A 12,246-nucleotide genomic window follows, 5' to 3' on the forward strand; every position below is an offset into this window, starting at 1 on the left:
CACACACACACACACACACAGAGAGAGAGAGAGAGAATATATGATCTACTGGGTTGCAAAATTGCAAGTTGAGTGCTGAGGGGCTGCACGTAGCTTGAAACTAGTCTTCTGTGGTAATTTTGTTGACTGCAGTGGATATCTTCCAGTTTAAACTAAGATGAAGCAGTAAGGATTTTGGACACTTTTATATCTGATTAACTGCTGGTCAATATTAGCTCTAAATGAAATTGTGGTTAATTTACACTTTTAAACTATTAAAACAAGGCAACATCACAAATACTGAATTGACTTTGTTTTAACAGGCTATTGTTAACAATTTACCACTACAGATGAATCCTTTACTTACAATTGCAATCAGAAATCTGGTTGTAAGTTGTTGCACTCATAAGTCAAGGCACCTACATAACAGCACCTGTTTATAAAACATTTTTCAGTCATTAAGCAAATGGTGTGGTTGTTAACTGAAACATCTGACAAAAACCACCAGAAAGTAGCCAAAAAATGTAATTTACAGTCATGTATCCACTGATGCTACAACTAGTTGCAAAGACAAGCAAGTTGAGGACTACCTGCATTCAGAAATTACAATAAGCAGCAGTCTGTCAATAATAGAAGCAAGAAGTATCAAAGCCCTTTCCTCTGTCATACACAAAATGGAAAATATATAAGCCCAAATAATGAATCCCACACACTGAATAACAATCTTCACTTCAGCTTTTCAAGTCAAGAATTAATAGCATTAAAGAACAGAGCAATTAAAAAATCCTTATTATTATTATTAAGAGTATTGATAGAAATAGGACTCAAAACTGTGGAATCCTAAAATAAACAAGCAAGATTTGGTAAACCTTATGATGGATATCAATTTATGAAACTAATCTCCATGTCAAAGCCTGAGCAATTGTTTTGTAATCTACTGAAATGGGAAATCTTGAATATGCACATAATTTTGATACTAAAAGCAAATGATGCATATAAAATAAATGAGACAATTTGTCACATCTTGTTGCCTGGATCATCAAAAGGTAGAGGTGGCTTCACAAAATTTATGATGTCCACAAATATTGATACATAATAATTGATAAAGACAATTCTTCTACTATGAACATTGATTTTTGCTAAACTGTTTGCAATAATTAATTATTGTATGAGTATAAGACAAGAATTATGAATTCATTTACATAAAAAGTGTATATATTTGGGGATCTGAGAATATATAAGAAACAACTGTCTAACAGAATATAGCGGACAAAAAAACTGTCTACTAATTTGCCTTTTAGAAACTAACAATTATTTTCAGATTTGACAGGCACCTAATGTTTAGATGCAAAAAAGTACACATTCAATTGAAAACTCAGATCTATGCTGGGAACTATTTCAATGGGTTTTATTTATGTATGTAAATTTAGATATGGCTGAAACTCCAGCTGATTTGGGAGGATTACAATATATTAACATAAAAATCCAATATAAACCAAAACAAGATGGTATCCGGTCACTATAAATATGAACAAAAGCAATAAGTACATCCAACAAGGGGCTCTATCTATCTCAACTTAGGAGAACCACCACTTTTTCAAGATTTTACAGAATGCCAAAAAGGTTAGGAGCCACACATAGTTAAGGGCAGGTTCACTTTCCAAATGGTAAGCACCTTTTATCAGGCAGCAAATGATGAAATGTGAGCACATTCTGTATGTTCAGGGGTAGAGAATACACAATAGTAGCCATTCATTCATGCGTGGCATGAAATTTCTTATACTTTTTCTTAGTATAAGAAATTGAGCCTTCTGACTTTACTTGGCTACAGATATAATACTGAACAAGAAACCACTGAAGAATAATTTCAAATGCAGCTGGCCAAAAAAACATATTTACATTTCTAGTTTTTTCCCTTTGGGTGGGGGAAATGATATCAGAAGGAAGAGCTTAAATGTTTGTATTACACTGACAATTTTTCAATTGTTATTAAAGTGAGCAGCCAATGAAACATTCTTTACTTATAGCAGGGGTGTCAAGCTTGTGTTGTCATGGCATCGTCACATGAGGTATCACTTTTTTTCCCTTCGCTAAATTGGGCATGGGCGTGGCCAGCACGACGCATCCAGCCCATGGGCCACAAGTTTGACACCCCTGACTTATAGTATATCAAACATCAGCAACACAAGGCTGTAAAAATACATAATCTCAAATTATGGTAACATAAAATTAAGTGCCCCACTAATTATAAGAAAAATTCTAGGATCATGGGTAACAAGAAATTAAAAATAAGGGAAATTTTGAGAACAATTCCAGAAAAGCAAAAGAAAAAAGGAACCCAATCATAGCAAAAACTGATTTTTCTGCCACAGCTTATATGCTCAAGGTTTGGACTACTGCCTAGCACAATTAAAGATGTTTAAATGCAAAAACACAGCAAGGGTAGTGTTCATTATAACAGTTTTCCCAAGTGAAAAAAAGCCTCATCTCTAAAGTATTAATTAGATTCAGCCAAGTTGTAACTAAGCTGCTAGGTCAATTCTAGAGGGCCTGGGTGTCTTTAAAGTGATGCTGTGGTCTGTTCTTGCAGCAATAGCAGACTTAACAGTAAGCTTCCCTCTATCCCAAGGGTTTTCAAACTTGGCAAGTTTGAAACTTGTTGACTTCAACTCCCAGAATTCCTGAGCTAATATGACTGGAGGAGGAATTCTGGGAGTTGAAGTCCACAAGTCTTAAAGCTATCAAGTTTGAAGACTCCTTCTCTATCCACTGCAAATTTGTAATCGTGGTATGACTTACAGTTACACTATTATGTATTTATTAACAATTTAAGATTATATTCTGCAGCATCACATATAAATTTCAATTAGGAATTTAAGGTAGAATATATTGCATTCTGCCATGGGGTACATTTAAGGTTTTGAAAGGATTTTTTAAAGTGAAAAACAATAGCCCAGTTATTTTTTTCTTATTTTTCAAACTATTGATAAGCCGCATAATAGAAATAGTTTTATATCAAGCTAAACTTTGTAAGTATGGAATGTGCAGAAATGGACAGGTTGTCAATGGAACTCAAAAACAAAGGGGAATCAGAGTACTATGAGATATGGAATTTATGGTACAACTGATTGGAAGGTAGACATGAAATGAACAAAAGAAAGATAAATAAGAAGGTATGATGGAAATTAATAATTTTATTTGTAATTAGATATACATTTGTAATATACCAGTTGGATGAAAACTTTTGTTACATATCAATCTAATAAGTGTGAATGATTATACATTTTACATAGCCTGAGAGATTCAAACTGAGTGAACACTGCCTTGCTCATGTTGCAATAAGTGGAATGTTTTGTTTTATGGTATTTGTGTAAATATGTAATAAATTATTTTAAAAAAAGAAAAAAAAGAAAAAAGAAAAAAAAGAAACTTTGTAAGTATGAATTATAACTTCTGACTGCTTTTTAATGTGAACAGGTTGTTCTTTCCTTTCTGTAGATATAACAATGTATCAAAAGTATAAACGAAAGCTTTTTCTGAAGTCCAACTTTCAGTTCTAGTCAATTTATTGTATGAATTTAAAAACGTTTTAAATCTACCTGTATTTACTCTCTCTAATCTAAAAGGGCTTGCAAGTACAGATAGTCCTTAACTTACGACCACAATGGAGTCCTACAACAGGTCCTCTTCAACATTTTTCCCACGATTGTGCTATTGAATGCTGTAGATTTCTGATTATGTATGAACTAACAAGCATATTACGTATGAACTAACCAGATCTAATACTGCCTATTCTATTTTAGGATCCCTCATCACCCTTTTTCTGGACTGAAACCAACAATCTTTCTTCAACAGCCACTACAGCTGTGTCCCTGTTAACCACGTGAGCTGTTGGCCAAGACCTTCACTTCCAATCTTCTTCATCCCAGAGTCCTCCTTCCCTTTTGTCCATCCGTATCTGCTACCCTTCCTATTTATGTGAGAACTGTTATCCATCATAATTTAAATTAATATTTATTCTTAGCTCCTTATGAGCAAAGCAAAATCAGGAAGTAAGTAAACTTTATTCAGTCAATGACCAACACAAAATAAGCCAAGGAACAAATAGAAAATACAAGGCCTTAAAACGTCTCAAGAAAGGAATAGAAGTAGCATAACAGCATATTATGACAGCAAAATGTATCTCTAAGACAGAGTAATTCTCAAGAATCACTTAGTCTTTTAACATTAAAACTATAATCTATAAAACTGAAGCATAATGAAACTAAAACCATTACAAGATAATACTTTGACTATAATCTATAAAACTACGGTACTATGAAACTGAAAAACTCAATAAAATTATCCCTGTACCAACTTTTTATTTCCATTGGTCTCAAATCTACAAAAAAATTCACAATATGCTTATCTTAATCTTTCCACTTGTTTGCATAATACAGATAAAATAAGATTGGTTCAAATAGGACAAAGTGAATACAAACAATTTTGTTTAAATATCTGTATGTATGTGTATTGCGAAAAGCCAGCAAGAAGCTGTTGCTGAGAACATCTCCATCACATCTTGTCATTCCCCAGAACAATGTCTTTGTGAGATGGAACGATATGTATACTGAAGAGATTTGCACTAAATCTTTAAATAGAATAGAATAGAATAGAATAACAGAGTTGGAAGAGACCTTGGAAGGCTTCTAGTCTAACCCTCTGCTTAGGCAGGAAACCCTTTCAGACAAATTGTTATCCTATCTCTTCTTTAAAACTTACAGTGTTGGAGCGTTCACACCTTCTGAAGGCAAGTTGTTCCACTGATTAATTGTTCTGTCAGAAATTTTCTCCTAGGTTGCTTCTCTCCTTAATTTCTACCCATTGGTTGTTCTACCCTCAGGTGCTTTGGAGCAGTGGTCAACAGCCAGTGGGCCAGGGACCACTGGTGGTCCACAGGAAAATTTTGGTGGTCCGCAGAGAAATGTCACCCCCAAAGCAATTAATCCAGGCTGCACAGGAACACAAGGCCCACATGGCCCGCGGGAACACAAGGCTTGAGTTGCTTGCATTGCGAACAACACGAGGTAGTGAGGGGAGGGAGGGAAGGCAGGAGGGGGACTTGCCCCTCACACCTCGCCTGGCCACCAAGCTGCTTTTTTCTGGTTCTTTCTTCTGCTTTTGGCTGCATGCAAGGAAAGCAGCAAAAGTCTTTCTTTCTCTCCCCCAAACTCCACCAGAAATGAGTCTTTGGGACCCTGTAAGGCATCCTGCTCCAAGAGACTCCGCCAGTGCAACAAGTCTCACAAAGACTCATTTCTGGTGGAGTTTGGGGGAGAGAAAGACTTCTGCTGCTTCCCTTGCATGAAGCCAAAAGCTCCCCCCTCCCTCCTGAGAATAGAGCTGGAGACAGTATCCTGTGATCCCAAATAAAGAATGATTGATCGATAGGAAAACGGGGTGGGGAATTTTCCTGCAGACTTTTTTGGGGATTTTCCCAGGGTCTCTGCTGCTTTCTGCAGACACCCTGGGAAAACGTCAGCAAGCCACCGTCAGTCAAAACTCATATTAGTGGTCCGCAGGATTTAAAATTATGAGTTTGGTGGTCCCTGAGGTCCAAAAGGTTGGCGACCCCAAACTATTTGGAGAACAGTTTGAGTCTCTCTTCTTTGTGGCAGCCTCTGATATATCGGAACACTGCTATTATATCACCCCTAGTCCTTCTTTTCATAAGACTAGACATATCCAGTTCCAGCAACCATTCTTTATGCTTTAGTCTCCAGTCCTCTCATCTTTGTTGCTCTTCTCTGCACTCTTGTTAAGACTCTCAACATTTTTACATTGTGGTGACCAAAACTGGATGCAGCATTCCAAGTATGGCCTTACCAAGGCATTATAAAGTGGTATTAGCACTTCACGTGAACTTGATTCTATCGCTGTTTATGAAGTCTAGAACTAAATGTTGGCTTTTTTGGCAGCTGCAGCACACTGCTGATTCATATTTAATTGATTGTCCACTAGGACACCAAGATCCCTCTCACAGTTACTACTATTGAGCAAGGTACCACATATACTGTACCTGTGTATTTTGTTTTCCTTGCCTAAATGTAGAACCGTACTATTTTCACCATTGAATTTCATTTTGTTAGATAGCGCCCAATGTTCAAGTCTGTCAAGATCTTTCTGTATCTTAAGCATATTTACTAAGTTGAAACATTATTTTTTACATTTACACATTAAAAAGCTATTGTATGAATTATTTTCAATAATTTTTTTAGGTTTAAATTTGAACTTAAAAGACAGGTACATATTTATATCTATACCTACCTGTGCTTATGAGTCACACTCATAAGCAGAGAGACAATCTGGAGAGGGACAATTGTTTCTCAATCCAGGAAAAAGATATTTTTATCATCCATAGAAAATAGATTTCCTCAACAGTGAATGTGTAAAAAATCTGTACCATTAAGGTCTTATACCATTTGCAATCTTCTCTCCAATTTCACATATGATCATAGTGTACCAACGTTTCTAACTGAACATAAAGCAAGAAAAGCAAAGACTCACAGAAGCATATGTATATTTTAAAGATACAAATTTTTAAAAATAGGAAAAAACAAACATTGAATAAAATATTAAAAATTACTTAGTTAATATACATCTGATATAGCCCAAAAAGTTCCAAAGACTCAAATCTAACAAATAATAGGACTGAAAGAAACTAGAATAAAGGGTCACAAGCATCAATCAAGATGTGCTTAGAATGTGACCCCTGAGCACAAAATTATATGGACACTGATTGTAAGGGTTAGGTACAGTCAGGTTAATGAATCAAAGAAAACTTTTATAGATCTATAAAAAGTAAAAATATCCCCATGAGAACAAGAAAATGGATATAAATAAAACCACAAAGAACAGAAGGTTGCAAACTTTAATAAGAAAACAAAAGGCAGAGAACAAGGAAGCAATGTTTAAAAAAGAACAGGGTATCAACTTGAAAACAGGAGTCAAACAAAAGAAGAATTATACACTTTTCATCAATTTTACCTGTAAAAAAAGTCAGCAGATCAGATAGGTTTGTTTTCATAAGAAGAGAAAGTCAAGATAGCAAATGAAACCATGCTCTTCAGAATGCAGGCTCCTAGGGCAAATGGTTTCTAACACTATGAAATACCATACTTTTTATTTTACTGTTATAGACAGTTTGCAACAGTAGTAATAAAACGAGGTACAGAGTGGAATAGGGTAAAAGAATAAGAAACGTGAACTTTTCAACTGACATTGTCTATCTCTCAGTCCACTGTGCTAAAATAAATACTCCTGCTCATTTATCTTCAAGAAAACCAATGAAAAACTATAAAACAGTTCTGTGTGTTTCCAATAGCAAGTATATTACATCCTTGTTACATGAGCTGCATTGATTAGCAATTTGTTTCTGGGTGCAACCAGAGTAGCTGGTGTTGACTTTTAAGCCCTACAGGACATTGGACTGGATTGTTTGAGGGACTATCTCTTCCCATTTCATCGGCCAGTCCCCCAGATCTAATGGAATGGGTAAGTTATGGGTTCCATGTCTAGGGAGCCATGTCTAGGGAGGCAGGCCTGAGGCAGCAGGTCTTTTCTGCTATGGCACCTATATTGTAGAATCTTCTCCCCTTCTCCTCCCTCAAAGATGAGATCATTCTTGAGCTTTAGTTTATTAGTTTCTAGTAATTATCAGTTTCTAATAATTAATATATAATGGTTTTAGGTAATGACTGTTTTATATTTACTGTTTTATTGGATTAATGTATGCTGCCCAGTGTCACTTTTCATGAAGTAGGTGGCTAAATAAATTTAATTAATATACAAAACATTTAATTGCTAAAATTGAGCCATACATTGTTACTTTCAGGGGTGGGATTCAACTGGTGTAATAACTGGCTAGGTGAGCATGCTTTGTGCGCGTGTGCAGCATTTGAAAATCATCTTCTCCTGCAAGCCTCGCATCTTCTCCTGCCATGCAAAGCAGCTGGTTTGAAAAAGCAGGAAATGAAGGACAGCCTTGAGTCCAGGTGGGACAAACAGAAGATCGTTGGAGCGAATCGGTTCTCTCTCAGCTGATCTTTGGAGCTACCGGTTCATCAGAAGTGGGCCAAACTGGTAAGAATCCTACGTCTGGTTACTTTCATACTTTTAATAGCTAGTTAAGTATCTCATCTTACCAGTGAGATTATAGTTGGGGGAAAGACAAACAAATTAGAGGTCCAATTCCATATTAGAATATATTATGAAAGGGCTTATTCTAATTCCAAGTTCAAAAGTCTGGACCAGTACCATATTATTATTATATGGATAAATTAAATATCACAAAACAATAAAGTAACATTGGTGTTGATAAAGCTGTTTGATGAAAAACATCGATTTATACAATCTGAATTTATATAACCTTAAAATTTATATATGATAGAAATTTATATAATCTTGAAAAAGACTTCAAAAACAAGTACAATATAGATACTAAAATTGTTACCAAATTCAATTTTGTGTCATAGACAAAAATAACTATTTGTATTTTTAATATATACTTATGGGAAAAAAATGAAATGCAATTCCAAGTTAGCAACAACATTTTCTGTTTGTAGACACTATTGAGTTTGTCATGAGTACTGTTTCCTTGTTCTACTGTAGTAGATAAGAATTTGTTTCCACATCTGTAACTTGATTTCAACAAGCTGTGGAATGAGATTGAGAGAATAAACAGCAAGCTAGAAGCCTCACAGGCTTCAGGTCAGTGATTACTTTCTTCTCTGCTTAGTATTTTAGACAAGAGATTTTCGAAATTACTCAAGCTGAGGATCTGTTAGTTTTTAAAAACAATCTGCCAGAACCCCTGATCTAGAGACAAAGCTCTAGTGAGAGAAAATTGGCTGTGCTAAAGTGAACTCTTTTTTTGCCCTTAGTCTCTCATGGAACTTCGACTTCTCACAGAACCCTAGGATTTCATAAAACAGTTTGGAAAGCTGATAGGCAATGGATTCCACAGTACATCAATGGAATGGATATTGCTTCCAAAGTGAACTGTGAGCTAAGGGTAGGAGTGAAGTGACTCCTGAAATTCAGCATGGCAAAGCTGGCTATTAAGAAAATAGTAAAGAGGTAAAATGGCTGATAAATGAAATGCACCATATCACTTGCCAGTGAGTCCTACACAAACCTTTCAGGAAGACAAAATCTATAAATTGCTAGCTACCCAGCTATAAGGAAATGTTTTGTAGAACATAACTGAAGTTTAAATCCTGAGAACTTCTTTTTGTCATGACTGTTTAAAAAAAAACACACCAAGCGAGGACATTTTCTTTGCTTTCCAATCATAGGCTCAAATGCATTTCCTGACTCCCAATCCTACAACTTATTCAATGATCAACCAGAGAAAGATATCTAAGTACATGTCTGTGTCTTCTCTCATTTACCAAGGGTTGTTTCTGGTTAGCAATTTGGAAGAGTATTTTCCCTCTTCAAGTAAATATGACATCTCCTCTGAGAGAGAAGACTGTTTCTTGTCCTCTGAATGCCTCCTGCCAAAAAAACTATGCCTGAGTTTTATTAAATATTTTTTTTGCCTTACTTATGATGAAAAAGTAGTGCTTATGATTTGAATTGCTATCTAATGAGAATAGTAATAAGATCATTGCTACCCATAACATAGGAGGGAATTAAAGGGGTCACTATGTTAGTACTTTATGGGTTGTGATGCAAGAAAATGCATTATGAGCATGTCCACATTATTGCAAGTGGTTCCTCCATATATGGAGAGCATAATACAACTATAAGGTTTTAACAATATTTCCATACATTTTCTCCCAGTCACTTATATATATATAGCCACGTATATATGGCTTTAAAAAATGTTTAAATGTTTTTTGTAAAGTTTGTATAATTGTTCAATTTTTTTCCATTGCTTTAATTGTAAGCTGCCCAGAGTCATGAATGGGAGATAGCAGTTGTATAAATTGAACATACAAATAAATATATCTACATTTAGTGCCCTTCTGGGGTTCTCAGTGGTGTACTTTATCTTTCTATATTACTCAGTAGAAGACATAGGAGCTATATTGATAGCATATCACGCCCAGCAATATGGAACGCAGACACCATTAAAGAACAAGAGCACAAAAAAAACCCATTTTTCTTCTCTTGATGCACCAATAAGATTAAACACCATTGGACATGCCACCTACTAATTATTTTATCTAGACACATGTATCCTCAGGGGAATGACCTATGTAATTGGCTTTCACATCACATATAATGAGTTCTTTAGAACAAGATGTACAACTGAGGTTCTACAGCTCAAGGAGTCCAGGAAAATGGGGTTTCTGAAGCTTAAAAGCCACTGTTGTAAATTTGAAAATTTCTCTATGTGCCTGCAGCAAATATATAAGCTTTTATTTCCTTTTGTGTTCCAGCTGAATGTAAGTATCACTCATAGAAACTCAAATTACAACGAAGACAGCAAAATACAAAACAGGTACACAAAAACTATTTCAAATTATCAAATGCCATAGAAGGTTGTAAATCACCCTGTGATATTTAGCTGAATAAATACCATTTGGCCAGTTCCAGCTCAGTGCAAGATACAACATTTATAATATGATAGTGATAATAGCCTATTTGGGCTTTCTATATAAAAATCACATAGATTTCCGATCACAGTAAAGTTGTACATGACCGTAGAACATAATATTGCACAGTAATATTATATTGTGTCTATCACGTCATCATAAGAGAAAAAGAGTGACAGGAGAAACCTTACCTTGCTATAACAATAAGGTCCAAAAGCATTAGATCTCTCACCTTCCTAACTGCACAGCCTCCTAACTAGCTTTTTGTCTTGTTCTCATTAATATCAATAAAAATCATAATGAAACAGGTTGCTAACCTGAGAACAGTAGACACATCATTGCAATTCATCCAAAGAATACAAAAAGGAATCATGATAAAATGACTATTACGAAAAACTAGAAAAGAAAAAAAAAGAACACTGGGGCATTTTCTGGGCTATATGATAGGAAAACTTTATTATTGCACTTTATGGCATGCATCTTACCAACATTATTAATATACTAGAAGCATTTTAAATGGAGCCATATGACAGAAAGCACTGTTTTAGATATTAATGATAGGCAAACAAAAATACCACTTCAAGTTTATGTCACAACAGAAATTAACAAACAGGGAAAGCAATATTGTACTCATGAAGCAAGAATTGTACCTCATATGAACTACATTCAGACCAGTGGTGGTATTGACCGGTTCTCCCCGATTCTGGAGAGCCGTAGGAGCGATGAGCAATGGAGAGCAAACCGGTTCTCTCCGCTGTTCTAATGGTTCTGCTGTTGGGCCTGCCCGCTCACCCGGGCTCCCATACTCACCTTTATCCGCTGAATTTGAAGCACAGCTGCTTTGCACGGCACAGAAGAGTGCCGCGCGGCAGCTGCTGAAACAACTGGGAGATCGTGCAGGCTTCCAGGAGGCGAGTCAGAATGCCTCTGCGCCTGTGCAAACGCCTCTGAGCCTGTGCAAAGTGTGCGTTTGGTGCACGCATGCATGCAAAGTGTGTGCACGCACGCAAAGCGCGCCCACCAAACCATGCCCACCGAACCGGTGGCAACAATGTTTGAATCCCACCAATGATTCAGACTGCAAACAAAGCACCGTGTTAGAAAGATCCAAAAAACATCCCACGAGTACAACCATTAACAAACATCACCCCAAAGTTTTATAAGCCTGTACAGAACCATATGCTACCAACATATATTCTTCCTAACAATTGTCAGTATATGCACCTGGAAAGTAAGCCAAAGCTTACTATACTTCTGAGAAATACCACACAATATTTCATAACCTGAAGGGGTAGCCATGTTGTATGTCCCCTGACACTTAAAATTGAACATCAACTCATTCATGGGGAACACCAAAGCCCTCTCTATGAAATAAATGCATGATGAAGACGTTTTTTTAAATATTAACCAGTGAAAATGAGGGGGAAAACATAGCGATTTGAACAGACACATGCTTCACTGAAAGCGGTTTCTATTGTCACCTATCTTCTTAAACATGGAATCCCCACCTATTAGTATCAGATACTGAAGACGGCACAACAAGGGGAAGGCTGCTGCGGCTGCTACCTGCTTGGGCGCTTCCCAACGGGTTCTAGCCGGTCACCAGATGAAGCAAACCTTTTGTCTACTGTGGAAAAATAAGTTGGCAGGTTTTTTAAGGCGAGGGGAAGGCACGCCGGCCCTG

At 36.3% G+C, this 12,246-nt stretch overlaps 1 protein-coding gene across 1 annotated transcript in view; it reads right to left on the reverse strand.

The window, feature by feature from the left end:
• The window catches only part of ABL2 (ABL proto-oncogene 2, non-receptor tyrosine kinase), a 66,790-nt gene that overhangs the window by 53,883 nt on the left and 661 nt on the right, over nt 1–12,246 (reverse strand). The window lies entirely within an intron of this gene.

Source organism: Notechis scutatus, chromosome 3 (assembly GCF_049901735.1).
Source record: "Notechis scutatus isolate UNSWTSFEM ecotype Mainland chromosome 3, rNotScu1.2, whole genome shotgun sequence".
Taxonomy (NCBI): Eukaryota; Metazoa; Chordata; class Lepidosauria; order Squamata; family Elapidae; genus Notechis; species Notechis scutatus.